Here is a 22,280-nt window from a genome sequence, read left to right on the forward strand (position 1 = left end):
AATAGTGATAATAGTTATTAAGTCTATTTAAATTTATAAAAAGCATATATATATATAAAGTATTATAAAAGCAACAACAACAACAACTATATTTAAAAAGTACACAACAATAGCTATGCAAGAGACCGTAAATAAAGCAAGTAAGAAATAGCAACAAAAATTATGCGTTTTCTTTGCTGTTAAGAAAAAAACAAAAATATTTTAAAATTAATTAAAAGCAAAATATTTTAAATATTGTAAATTAAATTAAAGCTAATAACAATGCAATTATATAAATTAGTTTTTTTTTTTAATTTTAGTTGAATTTCTTTGACAAACAAAAGAAAATTTGCTAAAAAAAAATCATATTTTTAAATTTAAGCGTAAAAACCCAGCAAATAAATTTTAAACATAAAAATTAAAAACTTAAAAGTATAACCTATGCAAGCTATATAGATATGAATATATTAAATGGTGTATTATATTTTTTATTGAAAACACAAAAGTTTATAATAATTCCACTCATTTAATCACACACACTCATGAAGTAAGCATTGAACTCCCTAATTAGACTGTTAGCACAGCGCAAAGAGGAAATGTGAATGAATAAACAGTTAGCCGCTAACCAGTAGCTAACCAACAGCTAACCAAAAGGTTCATGACGACTTAAGTAATAATTTAATTGCAAAAAAAAAATATATATATAAATACATACATACATACTTTGCTTGTAATCGATGTTAAGATAACTCTAACTATATATGATGTTTAAGTACTTAAGCATATGTGCAATAATTACAACAACAAACATAAATGAAAAACATAATAATAATGTTTTATGGTTAGTTCAACGCAAGAATCAAAGTAGACAAGCAGGTAATTACTTATAATTAAATTAAATGATAGCATAGTGAAATAATAAATAAAAATCAATTGCAGCAAAGAACAAACAAACATAAAACAATAACAAAGTAATAGCCGTAATATGCTACAACAACAAATCAGCTAAACGACTGAAAAATAGAAACGAGTTATATACATACATAAATACATACGTATGTATTGATATTAACAAAATATATGTGCAAATTTCCATATTTATTTTTACAATTACAACTACAATACAACAACAGCAAATGCCTCAATAAGCAATGAAACCCATAAAATAAAATATAAACAAATAGAGCGAAAATCCAGCTGAGCTTTGGGTGACACGAGCTTTTTGCGGGACTTTGTTGTAAGGCTGCAGGGAATTTTTCGTGAAGTTTTAGGAATTTTGTTTCAGAACAAAAAATAGTTTTTGTAATATTTTTTGGACAGTTTTAGGAGAGCAGTTGAAAAACAGTTAAGGAAAATTTGTGTTTGAAAATGAGTAAAGTGGAAAAAGCTTAGCGCAAGCTTTTGCGAGCTTTCATAGCTAATGAGGTCGGAATAGTTCTATGCTGTATATTATAGAAACATAAGAAAAAGCTTTGCGTAAGCTTTTGCGAGCTTTCATCCATCGTTTTTATATTTCAAATATTTATTTTGAAATTGTTTTAATGAAAATCGATAGCTGTGCAGGATGTATAAAAGGATTTAAAAATATTTGAGGTAATTTTTTTAATACCCTTTTTGATTTTCTTCGGAGAGTATACTTTTTCGATAACCAACAAACAATATACGAAGATTTTAAGAAGACGAAGAAGATCAGCATATTCGGCATACAACAGAGCAGTGATAAAAGCTTTGCGAACGCTTTGGTGAGCTTTCGGACGTCGTTTTTATATTCTAAATATTTATATACAGTTGTTTTAATGAAAGTCGATAACTGTGCAGGGTATAAAATAATTTTAAATATATTAGATATAACTTTTCTACAGAAAATAAGTCCGAATTACGCTTTCACAACTTTTCTAAAGTAGAACTAATAGTAAGTTTCTACTAATGCTACGACAAGCAGAGTTTAACCTTAAGTAAACTTTCAAAATTTTTCAGTATTTTTTTGATAATTAATTTATTATTGATACGGAGGGTATAAGCAAATTTAATAAAGAGGGAAAAACTTTATGGAATATGCTGTATATTACAGCCAAATAAAAATAAAAAGCTTTTTGCGAGCTTTATGTTCTCCTTCTTGTTTACTGGCGTAGAAACCGCTTATGCGGCTTAGCCGGTTATACCCTTTAAGTAGGTCAGCCCTTTTTATATGCAAAAGCGCTAACTTAGTCTCAGTAGAGATCTCATACTGACATATTAATACTTAAGAAAGTATGCTTAACTGGTGAACGGGTTCTAGTTCACCCAGAATACAAGCTAATAAAAATAATACCTTTATTATAGAAGAGATCTGATAATGGTCAAGCACAGTAAGCCTACACCAACCAGCAGGAACATATTCGAAATGTTATTAACAATAAACCCCACACAATAACTGAGATCTCGTCATATTTACACGAAGTAATTCCCGAGAATCTCATGACTAACTATTGACTGGAACGTAGTAGTGTCTTCTGATTAATTTGAAACCTTTTGAAGGCCGAAGACACATAATTAACTATAACCATAACCATAAATCTTATGACAAACTACAGACTTAACAGACCAAAACAGAATAGACCAAAGACCTTCTAGCTAACAACTGACTTTTTAGACATGAATAGTCATAACAACGATTTTTCGAAACCAACTGGGAATTATTGGTGTCTTCTGACATAGTTGAAACCTTTTTAAAAGCAAAGGCTAACTAAAGGTCTAATATCTGACTGCTAGCTGAGCAATATTTGGTGATGAGCAATCATAACAACAAGTTCTTCATACCAACAGGAGAGTAACAGTGTTTACCGACATAGTTGAAACCCGTTCAAGAGCGAAGACAGTTAAAAAAATTGAGATTCTACTCTATTATTTGCAATGTGTTTAGACAAACATTGAAAAATATATTTAAAAAACTATTGTACTTCAATATTTCAGTATATTAGTCATCTGTTAACTCTCAGTTTTTTGTTTTTTTAATCCCTCAAACTTACAACAAAGTTCTGCATGGAGTTTCTGTAACCGCAAATGCTGCGGCTGCGACTTGCTCTGCAACAATGTGCCATAGAACTGTAATTTTTACAATTATTTATTGGTTTGTCAGTGCAAAACAACAGAATATATAGTATTTATGTTTTTTCTACAACTACAACAACAGCAAAAATCAGAAATAAACAAGAAACAAAACCAAAAAACAAAACAAAAAATAAAGCAGCATAGTACAGAAAATATTTTACAGAGCGATTTTTCTTACATACAACAACAACAAAACCAACAATAGCAACAATAGAAAAAAGCATACAAGTATAAGCGAAATATCAAAGCAGTTAAAACACAACTAAAATAAATAAGAGTGAATTGCAGAGAAAACCGAAAAAAAAGACAACAACACAATGCATATAAATAAAATAGCAAATGAATCAAATCAATAAACTGAAAACAAATGAAAACAAAATGCAAACAAAAAAATAGCAAAACAAACAACAGAAAATCATAAAAACTGCAGCAGTGAATAAATATATACACATTACATACGTACATACTTACATATGTATATTTACTTCTTATATAGAACCGAATTTTTTTATGCAATTCTTATTATTATTAATTAACACTAACGATCATTTGAATAGTCAGTGAAATAAAACCGCCATGAAAACCACAAGTGAATAATAAAATAATAAACAGTTAGAAAACCAGTGAAAGTTTAGGTTAGTTAGTAGAGACTCACAGCATAAAAGCTTAACAAACTAAGCTCATTGAAAGAAGAATCGTGAGAAAGTGAAAAGCAAGAAGTGGAGCGAAATGCATGAAAGAGTGAGAGAGAAAAGGGAAGAGAAAAGTTAGTGTGTGCGAGAAGAGCAGACTGAGAGTGAGCGGGAGAAGGGGATAATTAGAGTAAGAGCGATAATAATATAGTTAGGCTCAGCTAGAAGAGTATAGCAAGGGCGAAAGTGAAAAGCAGAGTTAGAGTGAGCACGCCGGATGCATAATATAATAGTACTAAGTTTGATTAAGCATTTATTGCATTCGCTTATACATAAAATACAAATAAATGAATAAATAATTAATAAATTAAGCATAATCGGTTATAATTCCAGTGAATGCATACAAATGAGAATTTATTGTGCATTTAAGTGAGACTAATACAAAAAGCAAGTGAAGAGAGAGAGAGAGCTTTAAAAAAAGAGCAGAACAAAAACAATAGTCTGAGAGCGAAAGAGAGGCATTAGCTGCACTAGCAGTTAGAGTGAAGCGGCCATAGTATGCTTTGAACGCGATGAAATAGTGAAGGAATGGCCGGTGAATAGCAGCAGCAACAACAATAACCGTTTAAACAATTAACTGATAAACCATAGAAAAGAAGTTTGTTATATTTTTGTTTATATAAATAAATATTAAATTGACAGGGAATACAATAAGACAACAGGTGGTGGTGAGCCATGTAAAGAACGACTAAATATTATAGGAAGAGAGCAAGAGCGTTAGCGTATGACAGGGAATAGCGGCATATAATATATAAATGCATACACTGAGCGAAAATAGTAACAAGCCTACATACCTAATTACCTAAATACATACATTCATATAACATGTAAAGGCAATAGCAACTGAAGATTTTTAATTATTTTTTGCTTTCGTTCAAATAGTGCAAACTAGCCGACAAAGCCGGCTGGGAACGTGTATAACGTAAATAAATAGCGAAACAAACACAAAAGAAAATAGCAGAGATTTAATTATACATATTTACATTATGTACATACATACATACATGCCAATAAAATATTAATTAGCGATAAAAGTGAAGTGTCGTGCACACATGCATACAGACATACATATGTACTCACCTACCTACCTAAGCATGTACTACCATGCCTACGCATGCGCCGGGTAGTGGTATGGCGCATGCGCATGCGTTAGGCACTAACAGGAACAGCAACAATAGTACCAACGTGTAATATGCTATATAAATTATTTATTAATTATAAACAACCATGCTATTTAATGTTGTTTTCTTGTGTTAACAGTGGTCTTTTCAGTTCATTCTATATATATATTATATACTTTTACATTTTATACATATACATGCATACATATATACTTGTTTATTTATGTAAAATAGTACTATATACATAATAGGTGCAGACATATTTATTAAAATAGCAAAGTACATACATAAATACATATATAAACATAGTCATATAATTTCCAATTACCGCCTTACAATCAAAAACAACTACAACAACTAAGCAAGAAATAATTATAATAAACCAAACAACAAACGGAAAGCAAAAAAAAAAAACAAAAAAACACAAGACAACCAACAACAACAAGAGCGCAAACAACAATTAGTAAGCGAGAAATTACGAATCAACGACAAGCATACATACATACATATAAGATGTGCTATAAGCGTATATGTAGATGGTATATAGTATGTATGTGGTATACGCCTAACTATATGCTATATAAATAAAAATATGGTATATAATTGGTTTTATGGTATATTCATACATATGTATATAGTAAATACATTCGTCAAATCCATATCTGTATATATTAGGGTGGGTCAAAAAACATGAAAATTCCTTTGCACTTGATACTTTGAAAAATAACATCTAAGACACATCTAAGAAAGCCTTTTCAAGTATGAGCTCATCATAGTAAATGGCAGGTTCTCAGCCTTACATTTACATATATGTATGTATGTACATACATACATATATCTATTTTTTTCTTAATATCGGAAATATCAGAAAAATAACTAATTTCATACATTTTATAGAGGATAGAATGCTCTACTAAATTTTTTGCTTATGCATTCCTGAACATCAGCAATAAAAAAACCAAAATAAACAAAATAATTTTAAAAAAATTAAATTTTTAATTACAATAAAAAAAAATTATATAAATTATTTTCTCTACTTTTTTTAAAGTATTTTCTTAATTTTTTTTAATTTTTTTAAATTTTTTAGAGCATTAATTTGCTTACAAAATCTATGAAACGAGATATTTTTGGGTTTGAAAGCGAGATATGCATTTTACACGTTTTTTACGTTACAATTAAGGACTCATACTTAGAGAGATTTTCGTAGAGGTGTCAAAGAACCTATTTTTTCAAAGTACAAAGTGAAAAAAAATCTACTTCTTTCGACCCACCCTAATGTATATTCCATGTATGTATGTATGTATGCCAATTTCAGTTGAAAATCGTTTAACGTTGCACATATTTTTTTTTTTACATTTCAACTTCCATATACTAGCAACAAGTAAGAAACACAAGTAGGGTAACTACAGCAAATACCGTTAAGTATATACTTACACGCATACATACAAACAAAAAAATCGGTACTGTTTTAAATTTAGTTCAATTATTTTTAGTCAAAACGGCATAACAGAGAATAAGATCGAAATGAAAACAAAAAAACTGGTCAAACTCCTCATAACCCTCTACTTCCATTACATAATTTTCAGCAAAGCAAAAGCGTTAACCAATCCATATATACCTATATTCACATACATATCCATTTACATACCTAACTAAATACATAGACTGTTTTCTTCCTAAATGTTAATTAATTAGTGAATAATTTATTAGATTTTGTTATGTAACTGTGAAACATGACTAGCCTATAATTTAGTAATTAGTTTTTAGACTTAAATAAATTTTTTTTTTTTATTTCAAAGTTATCAAGAGATTAAAAAAAAATCGAGTTTCGTGCGATTTTACAGCAGAAAGTGAGCGATATTTATAAAAATTTACTTCCAAAAATTTGCTTTTCAGTAATGGTTATTACTGCTTTTAGTTTGAAGATCCTCCAAATTCAGGGAACTAAGGGATTTTGTTAAACTATTTTCTGATTGGGTGTTTCAGAAAGATCGGTTGGTAGAGGTACTTCACTCAGGACAAGTAAAAAATTGTGAGCATTTTGAGATTAAGAAGAAACTTTTGATATTTGTAAGTAGACAACAGTGGACAGTTTCGAATCTGGAGTAAATTCTTAGCTAAAATCAGCCAGTAAACATTAACACGTTCAAAAACATTCAGAAAAGAAATTTAAAAAATATATCCGAATAAATTTTCAAAAAGAAATTCAGAAAAAAAATTTAAATATTTCAAACATTATTACAAAAAAGTTTTTTTTTTAATATTTAAAAAAAAAGAATGTGAAAAAATTTATAAAAAGAAATTATTTTGTTACGAACTGGAGCTGGTATTCGGCCATATTTCAGTAACAATTGTCGCCCTCGAAGAACCAGCTCATACAAAAAGTAACTTCTTTGAACAGTCTTCTGCCAACAAACTCAGTCTTATGTAAGTGAAAGCAAAAATGTCTTCTACGACTCTGCTGAGAAAGAATTTAAAAATTTCTTCCAAAGCGTTTTTAGTCTTTTAAATATGATTTGGTAAATCAATGCATTTGTTTTAGTAATAAATATTTTTATTTTTTTATAAATTTTTTAAATTTTTTTTAGTAATAACTTTAAATTTGTTTAATAATAATAATTTATTTAATAATAATTTTTAATTTTTTTTAATTTAATTTCAATAAATTGTTTTCATAAATGTTTTTATTTTTTTTTTAATTTTTTAAATTTTTTTTAACAAACATTTTTTATTTTTTATTTTTTTTTTTGTAGAATATTTTACAATGCTTTTCTGATCACAGATCAAACGCAGTAACAGCAAAACAACAACAAAACAAAAATCATATAGTACAATAACGATTGAGCGAACTTTTTTATTCAATTTTTTATACAGTAAAAACAACAATAGTAAATGAAAGCAAATCAAACAACAAATTGGTATATATAAAGCAACAAATAGAAAATACAACAACAAAGTATTTACAATAGACTTTTTTATACAAGCAAACAAACAAAAACAATAGGTATATAACAACAATAGCAACAACAAAATAAACAAAACAATAGCAACAGCAAAATAAAACAACAATAGCAACAACTCAATAAAAAAACAATAGCAACAACTCAATAAAACAACAATAGCAACAACACAATAAAACAACAACAATAGCAATTAACCAAAACCAAAGCAAAAAACAATAGTTACAATTTACAACAACAATAGGCAACAACTAGGTATAAAACAATAGCAACAAAAAATAAATTATTACAACTATAAAAACAATAGACAAAACGAAATTGTACGCAGGCGAAAATCGTTACAAAAACAAGCAAAACCTGTTGTTAGATTTTTAATAAAACCGTCTCAGTTACTAATTTTTACAACAAAACGCTGAAATACAAGTATATTAAATACAAACAATGCAATAGTTGAAATCGGTGAACAAAATATACAAGCGTAAAAAGCAAACTGCAAAAACATTTTTTTTTTATATTACAAGAACAATAGCCAACAACAACTGCTGTGTAAAACTCACTTTACTGGTAAATGGAAGCTGAAGCAAACGCAAGAGCAAAGTAATTGGCTAGAAAGCAGGCATTTAGTTGAAAAAACTAAAAAACAAAAATGCATAGAGTTATTGTTGGGTTACTTAGTAGATAATTATAATTAATTAATGCTGCTTTATTTTTTAATAATTATTTACGCTTATTTTGATTTGAATTTTTTCTTTTCGCCTAATAAAGCAACAACGACATACATACAAACATTTCATTTACTTACATTTGTATGATTTCAACTTCACACCAAAAGCACAACAACAATAAAAAATACAATAAAATATTTTTAAAACAATTCACTACAAAACAATGCAAAAAGAGCGAGAAAAAACAGCAATCCAAACACTTGCAACTGGAAAATCCAAAATATAAACTCTAAAAACTAAAATCTTTGGGCAAAATATTCACTGGCAGTAAAAAATTTAGAAAATTGCATATTGTGGCAAAAAAGCATGGCAACAAAAACACAAAAGACATGAAATGAAAAATTGTAAGCAAAAAAGCAATGGAAATTTAAAAGAAAAAAATAAATTCTCATTTAAATGTTAAGCAAAATGTACTCACTAAAGCATAAAAAAAAATAAAAAACAAAAACAAAAAACACTTATGGCATACATAAAGTCTAACTGAACAAAGCAGTTCCGTAAAATTGTATTGTAAGGCCAAATTTTTAAGGAAAACGCAAAAAAAAATTAAGCTTAAAAATTTTATGAAAACTTTGAACACGAAAGTTGCGTCAACGTAGACGCAGCAACAAACATTTGCTAAAAGAAAATTCAAGTCTGGAAAAAAACCTGCTTGTGTAGATGACATTAGGGTGGCAGCACAGAAGAACGTGCATGGAAAAATGATGCGAAAATGAAATGTCTAAAAATATGCAAACGCCAAAGTTGGTAACGAAAAATAAAAAAACACAAAACAAGCGCAACATAAATGTTGCATATAAAGAGCTAGTAAAAAAATAAAAACCTATTTGACTTTTCCAAAACTTTGTCTCGGCTATAACACACGCAAACACATTGAAAATTCTTTGTCCCGGCCTTAACTAAAAACAAAAAATGTAAAAACATTCGAAAGCACACGGCGCAAACGTAACGCAAGAAATGTCAGCAAGAAAACAAAAACAAAAAATTAAAATTTTTGGAGCAAAAAAATCTACATACATACATAAATAAACAAAATACAGCAGCATTAAGGTTAGTACGTTACAAAAGTAAAGCATACATACATACATTTATAAATATTTAGCAAACATTTAAGCATCATTTTTTAGACATACCAAAAACGAAGTGGAAATTAAGCTAAAAATTATAAAGAAAAACACAAAAAAATACAAATAAAAACAAAAAGCAAGTAAGGCAAAAAGTAATTAATGGTAAATATTTGAATAGACAAACTACAAAAATGCATACAAAAATACAATTTTTAACTCTTTAGGTATTTAAAAAAGAAAACAAACAAACAGAAACATAAGCGGCAGCATAAAGTCGTAATGGAAATTCAAAATAAAAAATTCAAAATACGAAATACAAAAAAGACCACAAATTAAGCCAAAAATGCAAGTAAAGTTTTAATAATACAAAAATATCAGCATACCACACACACACATACATATATACCATTTCAACAAATGTCAACTTTTTCGGTATGCAATAGTACAGTAGCGAACGTGGGCAAGCGTAAACATGGCAGCATTAAACTGTAGACATTTTTTGAAAAAATTCGCACTAAATTCATAAACATTTCTGTTGTTGTCGCAAAAAAGGTTAAGTATTCAGTTTTGCATCAAACTTTAGTTTAAGAAAGTGTTGGTGGTTTTGAAGAAGTTGAACAGCCTGTTTAAGGCACGAGTATACATAACCTGTCCTTCAGAGATTTGGATATGTCGAGGAGCAACAAAAAATTTGGAAATTTTTCAAAACAAATTGTAAAAAATTTTGAAAAAAACTTTTATAGTTTTTTTTTTCAAAATAGTAAATTTTGAAATCTCTACAAAATCAAGAATCTCTACAAACAACACGTCTTTGGAGATTTCGATACGCCGAGCAGCAAAAAAATATTTAAACAATGTTTTAGAAAAATTTTGAAATTTTTTTTCTTTTCAAAATATTTCATACAAAATTTTGAAAATATTTTTTTCAGGATAGTAAGTATTGAAATCTCTACAAAATCAGCAATTTTTACAATCTACATGTCTTTAGAGATTTGGATATGTCGAGAAGGGAAAATAATTTTAAAAACGTTTCAAAAAAATTTTCTTGAATGTTTTTCTTTTCAAAATAGTAAATTTTGAAATCTATACAATATCAACAATCTCTACAATATACACGTCCTTAGAGATTTTGGTATGTTGAGAAGCGAAAGGCGAAATTTGAAAATTTTTCAAAACAAATTAGGAAACCTTTTCATATTTTATATTATATTTTTAAATTTTTTAAAACAAATTGTGAAAATTTTTGACATAGCAAAGACTCTGTTAGCAACTGACACATATAAATTACAGCGCTAACATTATTTCATTTATTGTCCATGATTAAGCTTTCAAATTTTCAATATAAGCATTTTAAAATATGAAAGCTTCCGTCAAAGTTTTTTTTGATATGTAAGCTTCTTTCAGCGCTTCCTATTTCGTATAGTAGCTTCCAGAAAGTCTTTCTAAAATATGAAAGTTCCCATCTAATCATTCTAAACTATGTAAGTTCCTATATCAGTTTTTTATAATGTCAAAGCTCCCGTAAGAGCTTTCTAAATTATGAAAGCTTCCTTCTTAAACTTTGAAAAATTCAAAAACCACAGAAAACTAAAGTCAACACTTTCACTCTAATTTATAAACTCTATTTAAAACCATATAAACCATTTTCTCAAAAATAAGCTACCTTACATATCTAACCACCCAGTCTTAAAAAAACAAACCAATTTAAGTTCCTTCATTTAATTCACAATCAAAAACACACAAAATAAACAATACAAACAATATTATCAACAAAATATAACAACAAAAATTAAAGGCAGAAAACAACAACAAATATGTGCAAAACTTTTCCAGAACAATTTTAGATCAAGTAAAAAACCAGCAAACCCACAAAAAGTAAAGAATTACCAATTTCCGATAAACCCAAATTTCGCAAACTATGTACTCTCACATAACAGTAAATTAAAAACCAATACAAAATTGCATTTCCAAAGCAAAAATGTCAACTTAAAAAGCAAAAAATTAAAGAAAAACACAAAAAAACTTACAAATAATGGCAAAAATAACCAAAAGTAATTTAATAATAAAAGTAAAACAAAAAGAAACAAAATCAAAGTGAATTATAAGCAAGAAAACATGATACGATTTTTAATGGAAAACCAAAAACAAAATACACACATACATATGCATCTAGTTTAATGTCGTCAAGTTTTACTTTTTTGTAATATTTACTTATTAACGTATAAAATATTATATATATATATATATGAGCAAGTAAATAAATGAAGTACCGTTAGACATACAAACACATCTAAACAACAACAGCCAAGCGAGTGTAACAAACACACGCAACACACACACACAAAAACACTGCAGCAACTCTTGAGCTCGTTCGACATTTCGTTGGCGCGTGATTTGCTTGTTGCCGTTAGAAGTGTCGCACACTTTTGGTTGCCAGTGTACATCAAACGTACACATACATACATACAAATAAACAACTGAAATTTTAGAAAACCCCCAAAAATATTGTATTGTGGAAAGTATTATTACCGAACAAAAGAAAAATTCCAAAAAAAATATTAAAATAAATTATAATGAAAAATGAAAATTGTGCGCGTTAAGCAAGCAGATCAAAAAAAACTTATTAAAATAAAAAACAAGTATTTCATGCGATGGTAAAAATTATATTATTATACACAAGAATGAGAAAGAAAATGGAAATAAAGTGAATCTTGTAATATAAAAAAAAAGAAAGGAGTTGTTATTTTCAAATGAAGACGGTCAAGAGATCGTTGCAGAATTACCACGTTCTGCACGACATTCCACCTCTTCAACTGATGAAAATATTAAAAAAAGTGAAAGATATGCTGCTTGAAAATCGTCAGGCAAGTAATAGTTGGATGGCCGTTCGAATGATTTTGGTGGATATTTTTGGTATGAAGCGCATTCTTGCTCGACTCGCTCCGATAAGGCTGAAATTTTTTCGGTAAAAAGTCAACTATAGGCTCTGGGGTACATATGTTCAGTACCCAGGGGCTTGAACAGTTTTGGTACCATTTAAACAATTTTCGGTCATAAGGTGGCACACTTTACGGTGCTTTATACGTTTTCAGTTAATGGTGTTTTTTGTGCGTGGCGGTTGGATTAGGCCCATCTACTAACTCGTCCTTACTTTTCATCAAGATATCTAAATTTTTGCTCAAGTTACAGCTTGCATGGACGGACGGACGGACAGACAAACAGTCAATCGTATATCAAAGCGCCTCGTCATCCCGATCATTTATATAAACATAACCCCATATCAATCTCGATTAATTTTAGGTGATACATACAATCTTTAAGTGAACCAAACTATTATATATGTAGTTAGAACTCTGTAGCAACACGTTGCAAGAGTACAAAAGGCACCACATTAAAATTAAATTTCACTCCAATATCTCATAAGCTGCCGAATAAATTATTAAAATACCTACAAAACTACGCCTTGTAAATCGCTAGCTCGAATCCGGTTTTAGAACATAGTCGAAGTTGTTCAGAATGACCCGTAGAAAATTTCCTATATACGCGATTTTTTAGTAAAAAAATTAACCGTTGTCATGTATGCACATATGTATATACAGGCAGAAATGTATTATAAACAAATATAAATTATATAAATAAATTTAAAATAATTTGGTTATAAACTCACCCTTTTAAAGTTGGCTTGGCAATATTACACTACGCGCTATTTTTTATAATATCTTATGTGCGATTCCATAACAAATATGTTTTTATAGCCTTTGTGTTCTCATTTGTTTCCATTTACTATAAGAGGCGCTAAAATTCCACTTTTGATGTTGCCAATAATATATGTACATATATATTTTCACAATTTTCTTATTCGCTTGTTGTTCTACTGTAATATAATATAAAATTGACATACATACGCCCCGTACCCGAACACGCATTTAAAGAATTTACACAAGGAATTTAACGCATTACGACTTTCACGACACTATTTTTTGCAGTTAATAAAGATTTTAACTTTAAATTAAACAAAAACACAATTTAATACTTTAAACAAATACTTTTCACAAATTTTAACAAATATTTGCGAAATCACACAAAAATTACGTGCGCTCACTTCCATTACCACTTGTAGCTAATATTTTTACTGTTACATTGCATTCCTCAATTGGACTAATTCAGCTGATTCGCCCTTAATTTCGCTTTCCACGATTCTAGCAAATTCCAAACTCTTTTAAAATCCTTCACAACTCTTGATTATCAATTATTACATGCATAATAGTTTGAAGGTCAACTCCGAACATTAAAAAATTTGGCAACAACAATGCAAACAATCACAGCGTCACTCATTACCATTTCTGCAATGATGAGCACGCAGCTAATACCCCTACTGAGCACACAGCTATTTCGCCTGCTGAGCACACAGTCTATGTCACGCACATAGGAACGAATGGGTGTGTGAATGTGAGCGCTTTGCGCAGCATTGATATGCAGGTGTAACGCTGTTAAAAGTAAGAGCGCATAGCTGATGAAGAGAACATGAAGTTATGCAAATGCAAGTGTGCTTACAGGATTGATGAGAGGACGAATTTAGGATGCGTGTTGGAAAGAAGTGTTAAGAGATCAAAGTTGCAGCGATGTTAAGAGTATACAAAGTGTGTTGAGTGTCAATTTTATATTACAGTAGAACAACAAGTGAATAAGAAATTGTGAAAATATACATACATACATATATGTATATTATTGGTAACATAAAAAGTGGAATTTTAGAGACTCATATAGGAAATGGAAACAAATGAGAACACAAAGGCCATAAAAACAAATTTGTTATGAAATCGCAGCCATGAGCAAATTAAGGCATATGATTTTTAATACCAACTAAAAGTCTTTAATACCCAGATCTAAAGTTTCCAATGCTTTTCACATATCGTCACCGAAAATGCAAAACAACGTATCATAAAAGAAAATGAAAATCGTTGTTAGATATAATAACCAAAATACATATAACCATTTTATAACGAAAACTCTAATTTTGTTTCAATATGAGTCGGCTTTAAACTTATAAAAATTGATGTTACGTTATTTTGCATTTTAGGTGACGATATGTATAATACTTAACACCTAATCAAAAAGTAGCGGGTTTTCCAATAGTGTTGATATGATTTCTAAATGTCGTTGCGGCCATTTTTATATGTCATGGTCTGTAATTTATTTTCACTGTATTCAGTAATGTTTAGATTACAATTTTACCATGGAAAGATATACGCAAGAACAACGTTTACAAATTACTCAATTTCATTCGAACATTTTATACTCGTATAACTAGCAAGAATCAAATCCGGGGTGTAAAACGTCAACCAGAGGATCGAAATTTAGGCAATTTTATATTTATACTATATATATATATATATATATACATATATACTAAATATATATACTATATATAACTCATACACTAACAGACACATAAGGTTTGTTAGAAAAACGAGAATCATTATTTGTAGTATATGGGAGTGGTATCGACCCGATTTTATCTTTTTTCCCAATACCACATGCATTAACATGCCATATACTAAAAAACAAATCAATAGGATGTGTAAAGTCAGCCGGATGTTCGAAAATCCTGATGTTGTTTATATAGGTGCTAGGTCAAGTTTTCGCTCAAATTTATCTATTTTAGGCACAAAGCTATACTGTTTTTGGTAAAACACGCTCTTCCATTTTAATTGAGATAACTCACATATGGGCCAATATATGCAAAAACGCAATGAATACCATCGATCAACCACCGTATTCACCAGATTGGCTCCGTGTGATTTATTCTTGTTCCCCAAATTGAAATTTCCGCTCCGTGGAACGATTTTAGTTGATCGAGAGATAAAAATAAAATTCGCTGAAGAAGTTGAAGACCATCCCATGAAGTGCGTATGAAAAGTGTTTCGAGGACTGGAAAAATCTGATTTTACCCACTTTTAAGCGTATAAAGAAGTGCAAAAAGACATCTTCTCAGCCTGTTTGGGTGTCTTAGCTTTAGTGGTTTGGAAAGTGAGTACATTTAACCATTTAGGGGCCCTGGCCACAACCACCTTTAAAAAATGTCTACTGCGATGCCTAGTACCAAATTTCAGTCTATTGTGTGGGTGTAAAAAATAACACATAGAATATATCGATAAAGCAGTCATATGGAGCACTTCCGGGTATAGCGGTAATAGCAAAGTCGCACACCAGTCGGCAGTGCAGTTATTCCGCTGTTGAAATGTTGCAAGTCTCGAATTGAACAGAGAAAATGAAACAATGAAAAGGTGCAAATCGATTTTAATATGGTGCTTGGTTGGACGGATGATTATTTTATGTGCTCTGATTGAACGTCACATGCGTTGACAGTTGTGGTGGTCTCCTATTGTCGATAAGGCAGTTATAGCGCAAAATAGAAAAAAACACAGACATGTGAAAACAAATTAATTGAAAATAGCAAAGGGAAACAAGAAAAAATATTAACTTCTGTTGGGGTTGTTCAGGTTGAATACACTTCACAGTTGCAATTCGCATAGCGTAAAAAGTTGTAAAGGCATATTCAACTTGATTTTTATCGAACAGCTAGTATAGTGGCATTATGCTATAAGTATTCAATCCGAAACATTTCTTCAGACATTATACCTTTACTTTGGACAATAATGCATGCCAAATTTTGTACGGAAATCTCGTATACTAAAGAAGTTTTCTATACTTTTCATAACTGATATGGATTGTTTAGTTTGTATGACAGCTATATGCTATAGTGAGCCGTTCTGGAAAATTTCCTCAGATATTTTAGAGTCGCCTTAGATAGTAGATCGTGCCAAATTTCATGAAGATATCTCATCAGTTACAAAAGTTATTCATACAAGGACTTAATTTCTGTGTGCCAGTTTGTATGCCAGCCATATCCTATAGTGGTCCGATCTGAAAATTTTTTTTAGAGATTGCACCAATGCTTTTGAGCATAATCAGTGCCGAATTTGGTAAAGATATTTGATCAACTAAAAAAGTTTTCCATACAAGCACTACATTTTGATCGTTCAGTTTGTATGGCAGCTATATGTTATAACGGTTCGATTTGAAAAAATTTGTTCGCTAATTGTAGCGTTGGCTGGTATGGAAAGCCATGCCAAATTTTGTAAAGGTTTCTTGTCAAATACAAACGTTTTCCATACAAGAACTTGATTTTGAGAGATCAGTGTGTATGACAAATATGTATATGCCATAGTGGTCTAATATCACAAGGAAAAATAACGTAAAATTTTGAGAATATAAATATAAATCCGAAAGCACCCTATATTGACTTTAGACCATATACCGAGAAGATTCAATTAAGAAGAATTATATATTTTAATACAGTTATTTTCCTTTTTTGCACGGAGTTGTCTGCTTCGAAATAAAACTCGCATGCGATTTGTTTACTGCTACAGAAAGTTTTATTGGTAAATTTCTCATTAAATATTTTTATAATATTTAAATTAGTTTGATCATATTATATGTATATATGTATGTATATTTTATTTTTGGTTTTATGGTGTGTATGCACTTATATTTTCAACTCAATTACGACTCTCTGTAATCTTCTGCCTTGCTCAACACTTGTGTATTCATAGTTTTAATTTTTGTGTTTTATGTTTTATTACGCTAAGGTATTTCTTTTGCCATTTTACGGCCCCAGCCGGGACACAAATACATATTTATGTATATGAAATTGCTTAATTAACGAATTTCACGCAAAATTTAGAACGTTTTCAGACAACTAATACAGTCGACACAGGAGTTATGTGTATGTATGCATTTAAATATTTATTTATGCCATTATATTGTATTAAATATTATTATTATTTTTGTTGTAATTATATTTTGGTTTGAATATTTGTATGTATGCGTATATACTAATACACTAATTTATTAGTTTTGAACTTGTACAGTTACTATGTTTTGTAGTTGTAGAGATGCGATGAGTCAGTGAGTGTGTGTTTGAGTTTGTTTAAATTTCGATATTTTCTTGTTTTTATGTTAAATTTCATTGGTTTTCTTTTATTTGTGTGTGTGTATTTTCTGTGTTAATTTAGCTTACCAATTACTAAATTTATAAAGAGAATCGCGAAAGAAAAAATAAAATCACGCAGTAAGTGCATATGTTACAGAGAAGAATCACAGTGGCGAAAAAGAAGCGCGCAAACAAAAGACTTAAGCAATGAACTTACAGTTAATAGCACAGCAGAGGTGTGAGTAAGCGCTTACAAAAGCGCTAGGGAGCTTTCAGTGAAAGCTTACACACATTTTTTCTTGTTTTATAAAATACCTGTATATTTATTTATTTTTTTTTATTACAAAAATTTCGCAAAATTTTGCATGTGTGGTTCGTAGAAAAATTGTAGCCCAATTCAAATTGCTTTTTTTTATTTAAATAGATGTGGCTTGATATAGAGATAATACTTCTAGCTAAGACTTAGAAGAGTTGTCAAGTAACTAACAACTTTTAAAAGCACAAAAATTGCTGCATAAGTACTAAAATGTGTATGTGAGCTTTTGTGCCTATGTGAGCTTTTGTGAGTTTTCATGGATATTTAGAAATTTTAGAGTAATTTCTTTTTAAGCCGACATTAATTTGAGGCATAACTGTCGATAAAGTTGATAAAAGCTTAAAGCTTGTAAGAACTGTGAAAAAGCTTACACAGCAGTATCTTGAGCTTTACACTAAATTTTTAACCAAAGCTTTCTTTAAAAATATCTTTGTAATTAGTAAATAGTTTTAGTTTTCGAAATACAGAAAGCTTTGTATCTGAGCTTTCATTAGAAAATCAAAAACTTTTATATTTTTAATTTCAAGAGAGCTTTCATCAAAATATCAAGCCCTTTCAAATTTTCATTTTGAGCTTTTAATAAAATATGAAACGCTTGCATCTGAGCTTTAATAAAAATATCAAAAGCTTGCATTTGAACTTTTACTAAAATATCAAAAGATCGTAGCCGAGCTTTTATTAAAATATTTAAAAGTATTAAGTCTCACATACATTTTTTGATCAAATTTTTCTTTAAAACCAATTTTGTTTATCAGTTTTCGATTTTGAGTTTTAAAGTTTCTATATGAAAGCAACCTGGAAGTGTCACCTTAACAACTTGATTTTTTTCTAAAAAGCTCAAAAGCTTAATAATTACAATTGTTTCTACACATACATATATATTTGCATTAACACAAATGCTAAATAAAGAAGGAAAGTTCCAAAATGCTTGTAACATACGACATAAAAATTCTTCAGCATATAAGAGCTTTAAAGCTCGTAAAAAAATAGTATATATTTTTTACTATATATTTTTTCACATAGCAAAGATTCAAGTCTTTCGATAAAGCAATGAATCCTGTTTGTAATGGCTCATATTTTACGATAAAACAACAACTGCTGCTTATATGAAGTGTTTCCCAACTTGAATATTTTCAAAAGCTCTAAAAGCTCAAAGGCTTAGTAATATACATATATTTTACACAAAAGATAAACTCAAATAAATCTATAAAGCGACAAAACCTGCATGCGTCGAATATTTCAAAACTTGCATTTTTTTCAAAAGCTCAAAAAGCTCATAGGCATAATAATTTGAATATAAGTATATTTTTTGCATAAAAAAACGATTCCAATGTCTCAATAAAGAAACACATATGTAGTCTTAAAAGCTTAACTTTTTCTCAAAATCACAAAAAGCTAGAAAGCTTCAAGTACATTCCATAATGGAAATTATTATCTCCTACCACTATTTGTGGCGTACAATGAAATGCAAACAATTTTTTGCTGCTCGCTTTATAAAATACACATGCTCGTATTAGCTTAAAATACGAAATATACGCACATGCAACGCTGCAAAACAGTTTGCGTGTGTGTATGTGCCACAATCATTATGATTACAAATATGTGTTTAAAGCATTACACATTCGTGCTTGTTTTGCTGCTTCTCAATTAAATTGCTAATGTAGATTTGTAAGTATGTGTGTACATATGTATATATATAGGTATGTATAAATATAAATTAATTAATTTATATAATTAATATTTTAGTTAAGTTTAATTGAGTTTAACTTAAATTAGTTATTTCAGTATGTACGCGTTAGTATAGTTTAACATTCATACGTACATATACATATATAAATACAAATACAAATACATAATAAATATTACGCACTTATAAGCCTAATTATTGTTACCATTGTGGATGAGTTTTTTTATGCGATTTTTCATTAATATTTTTCAATTTTTATTATGAATTATGCGTGTGGGTAAGGTGAGCGTTTTCATTAACATTTATTCATTATAATCTTTTTGCTTTTGCATTATGCTTTTTTTTATTTTAGGTTAGCGTAAGTGTAAAGTGGGTTTGATTTGTATTTGTTGTGATTTTTGTGATTCAAGGTGTTTCTTAGGTGAGTAAATGTGATTTTTGTATGTGTATAAGTGATTTGCATTTCTTTGTATATGTGTTTGAACGACTTCTCATTCTTTTGTTGTTTTTGCATATGCCAAAGTTTACATGATATAAATGGTATGAGGCGCTGTTGATATATTCGAGATGATGATATTTTGCGAGAGCTACTACTAGTTTTAGAAAGTGCAAATAGTTGTATCTAAGTTTTTGAAAACCTAAAGAGTTGTATCTACTAAAATGAAATTCGAAAGATTCTAGCGCACAAATTTCCTACGAAAACGTACACAATTCTTCAATTACAAACACTTCAAAACGACTTTTTACGAATTACTGTTAAAGACTGTCGCAAGTAACGTTCAGCAAATTATTATCAAAAGCTGAGAAGCTTTCACCTGAGCTTTCATGAATATCAAAAGCTTGTAACTGAACTTTCATTATAATATAAATATATATTTATTATGCGTCATCCGAAGTTTTACTAAAAGAGCAAAAGCTGAGCTTTTACAAAAATATACAAAAACTGAAAACTCTGACTTATTATCAAAAGCTAAAAATCTTTCACTTGAACTTTTACAAAAAATGTCAAAAGTTTGCCCCAACTTTCACAAAATTATAAAAATTTGCATCTGAGCTTTCATCGAAATATCAAAAGCTTTTTTGGGCATTTTCATAAAAATATGACAAGTTTGCATCTCAGCTTTCACTAAAATATGAAAACTTGCGTCTGAACTTTCATCAAAATATAAAAAGCTATATAAATGAAAGCTCTTCGTCAAAATATGTAAAGCTTTTACTTTCATTCAAATTTAAAAGACCTGTAACTGAACTTTCATTAAACTGTCAAAAGCTTTCAGCTGAACTATCGTTTATATATAAAATGTTTTCATCTGAGCTTTCATTGAAATCACAAAACTTTTTATCTGAGCTTTTGTCAAAATAATAGAAGCTTTTATTAGTGATTTTTTTTTAAATATCAAAAGTTTGTATCTAAGCTTTAATCAAAACAGCAAAAGCTTGTACTTGGGCTTTCAAAAATATTAAAAGCTTTCATTAAAATATCAAAAGTTTGCATATGAGCTTTCATAAAAAGACTTTAAGTTTTCATTGGAACTAGCATTAAATTATGAAAATTTTGTACTTGAGCTTTCATTAAAATATCAAAAGCTCTTATCTGAGCTTTCACTAAACTTTCTACTACTAGTCTTTAAGAATTGTTTTATGCGTTTTTATAAAAAATCTGTGCAAAAACCAAACCAAATATTTTTTAATCATAAAACTCATAAAATTCATGACGAACTTATATCATAGGTTACTTTCTCATAATTTAGTGCTGCTAATTTGTAAGGTGAGTTAGACTTCGTGATGATTTCGTGCCGCAGGATGGGTGTGCTTGCTGGGTGTTTTAATGCATTGTGCTGGCGAAAATGCAAGAGCAGATCTTTAATTTAACTTACGATTTTTTTTTAAAGAAAATTTATTTTTTTTTTCAATATTTTTAATAGGACAATTTTGAGTTTTGTGGCTTTTCGGTGATATGTTTATGACATTGATTTGGTGATTGTGATTTGCATGAGTGAATTGAAAATACATTTTGCGCTGAATTAATTTGAAAAGTGACTTGGCTTTAGAAACTTGACAGGAAATATGTAAATAATTTTTTTTTTAACTATATATGGATATTTTTTTTTTTTAAGTAACAATTGTTTTGTTTTTTTTTTCTGGTGACAATTTCTTATTTTTTCAAGTTGAATTTTTATAAAATTATTTCGTGAGAAATTGAAATTTGCATTAATACTAGTTTTGTGTGTTTGTTTTGTTATTTTCTGAATATTTTTTGTAGTACTTGTTATTTAATATTTTAATTTTCTATTGCTTTTTAGATGTCTATTATTATTATATTTTCTTCTAAATGCAAGAATCACCTAAAATGTGATTTTTTTCTGAAAATTTTATTCAACACTATTTCACAAAATAGTTTGTGGTGAGTAGCTTGTCTATGCAACATTTTATTTTTTACTCTTGACTTTATTAAACGAGTATTCAACTGCTTCTAGCGTGCGTATTCTATTTTGAAACACATAAAATTCGTGGCATTAGGTGCCACTACTAAAGATGAACTCTTTAATTTTATTTTTTTGTTTTGATGAAAAATTAAAGCATTGTTAATTTTTTTTTAAATTATTTTTTAATTGTTAATTATTTTTTGTTACTTTAATAATTTTTA

The 22,280-nt window shown here is 29.1% G+C and overlaps 1 long non-coding RNA gene across 1 annotated transcript in view; it reads right to left on the minus strand.

Moving 5' to 3' along the window:
* The window catches only part of LOC126762528 (uncharacterized), a 35,441-nt gene extending 21,540 nt beyond the window's left edge, over positions 1 to 13,901 (minus strand). Inside the window, exon 1 of the long non-coding RNA XR_007667477.1 lies at positions 13,302 to 13,901. This is a non-coding gene — a long non-coding RNA (uncharacterized LOC126762528). The remainder of the gene's footprint in view (positions 1 to 13,301) is intronic.
* Positions 13,902 to 22,280: the final 8,379 nt, after the last annotated feature.

The sequence above is a fragment of the Bactrocera neohumeralis genome, chromosome 6, assembly GCF_024586455.1.
Source record: "Bactrocera neohumeralis isolate Rockhampton chromosome 6, APGP_CSIRO_Bneo_wtdbg2-racon-allhic-juicebox.fasta_v2, whole genome shotgun sequence".
Lineage (NCBI taxonomy): Eukaryota > Metazoa > Arthropoda > Insecta > Diptera > Tephritidae > Bactrocera > Bactrocera neohumeralis.